Here is a 2,162-nt window from a genome sequence, read left to right as displayed (position 1 = left end):
TATATCTTTATCGTTATCTTTATAGTTATCGTGCTTGGTGTGAACGGTCCTTAACTCTTGTGTAATTGGCTTTACATTGCTCTAGCTCTCTAATCAGAACTTGGAAATAAATAAATACATAAATAAATAAAAAATTGGCAAACAAATAGATAAAGTTACTCATAAACTACTGTAAATGAAACATGCTAATGCGCTACCATTAATGAAACCGTTTCCTCACTTGTGCCGTTGATCTCTTGAGCTGACAGTTGCTTTGAAATCATGATGTGCTGATTATTCAGTGACTCAAAATCAGCAAGCTTTTGATGATCTGATTAAAGACAAAATAGACTATTGGTAAATATTTGTTTTTGAGAAAAATCCATACCATGCACCTAAGACTAGAATTATCTACCAAAAAAAAAAAGTTTGAATGAATGGAGTTTGTAAGAGCTAAATTAATTGCAGTTAATATGGAGGTTAATATTGTTTTGCTTCAAAATAACTAACGAAAGCAAGCTTATTAAAAAAACAAACATCTGAACATAGCCTACATATCAGCTTGATAAGACCTACCTAAAATTACAACAACAACAAAATAAAAACAAAGCAAACAAACAAACAAACAAAACATATGTGGGATATATTTTCTGAAGTCTAATGAAATGTTTTTGTATTTTTCCCCAGTTTGGCTCACGTCCACTTCGTTTATCGGAGAGAGTGGGCTTTATGACCTATACTGCAGCTAGCCATTAGGCGGCGATCAAAATATTTTGTCTCTCTCTCTCTCAGGTAACTTTCCACATGCATGCAGAGTACAATTGACCATCTGCAAAAAATACACAACGAAAAATACAGCGGCCTAGCGGAATGAGCCGTCCACAGTGAAAGCCGATCCGGCGATCCACAGCACTAAGTTGATGTATTCCCTCAGCGACCAACACGGATCAGCTCTAGGCATGACGAAGCGGAGATCGTCCTCTTTTGGAAGACCAAACAAAGTAGTTTCGCTTTCACAACGAAGCACACAGCATCTTCAGGACATGGGTCTTTCGAATCGTTCTTGCTTTTGTCACGTGACGTGACAGCATTGGATAGAGAAATTAGTTAATTTACAAGCTTCCTTACAAACGGGTGAATAGTTATTATTATTATTATCATTATTATTTACTCTTACAGTTCTGTGATGCATTTCTGGTCTCAAATTGTAGCTTTTTACTTCTTACAGTTTATAAATGTGTGAATTTCTGTCATGATGGTTCTTTTTCATAACACTGTCACTGAATGTTGTAACAAAGGTAATTGGTTGTTATTATTAAGTCTCTTTCCGGCTCAGACTGTATAGGTTAAAGGGGTCATATGATGCGATTTCAATTTTTCCTTTCTCTTTGGAGTGTTACAAGCTCTTGGTGCATAAAGAAGATCTGTAAAGTTGCAAAGACTAAAGTCTCAAATCCAAAGAGATATTCTTTATAAAAGTTAAGAGTCAGCCACTATTATTATCATTATTATTTACTCTTACAGTTCTGTGATGCATTTCTGGTCTCAAATTGTAGCTTTTTACTTCTTACAGTTTATAAATGTGTGAATTTCTGTCATGATGGTTCTTTTTCATAACACTGTCACTGAATGTTGTAACAAAGGTAATTGGTTGTTATTATTAAGTCTCTTTCCGGCTCAGACTGTATAGGTTAAAGGGGTCATATGATGCGATTTCAATTTTTCCTTTCTCTTTGGAGTGTTACAAGCTCTTGGTGCATAAAGAAGATCTGTAAAGTTGCAAAGACTAAAGTCTCAAATCCAAAGAGATATTCTTTATAAAAGTGAAGAGTCAGCCACAACCTCCAAAAACGGCTCGTTCTAACACGTCCCCACATATCTACGTCACGATGTGGGAAGATTTGCATAATGCCGCCCAAATGTTCACGCAAAGAAAGAAGGCGTAATTTTATTCTTACTGTAGTATTGTTGCCACTTTCCGCCATGTCCTGAAGATGCTGTGTGCTTCATTGTGAAAGCGAAACTACTTTGTTTGGTCTTCCAAAAGAGGACGATATCCGCTTCGTCATGCCAAGTTGTATTTACAACACTGTTCCAGAACACTTCAACCCAAATATTCAGATGTGTGATGCACATTTTGCGGAGGTTGAGGACTGTTTCCTGTGAGAGTAGCCTACAATGCC

Source organism: Sinocyclocheilus grahami, unplaced genomic scaffold (assembly GCF_001515645.1).
Source record: "Sinocyclocheilus grahami isolate Dianchi unplaced genomic scaffold, SAMN03320097.WGS_v1.1 scaffold116.1, whole genome shotgun sequence".
Lineage (NCBI taxonomy): Eukaryota > Metazoa > Chordata > Actinopteri > Cypriniformes > Cyprinidae > Sinocyclocheilus > Sinocyclocheilus grahami.
Note: the sequence above shows the minus strand (reverse complement) of the source record.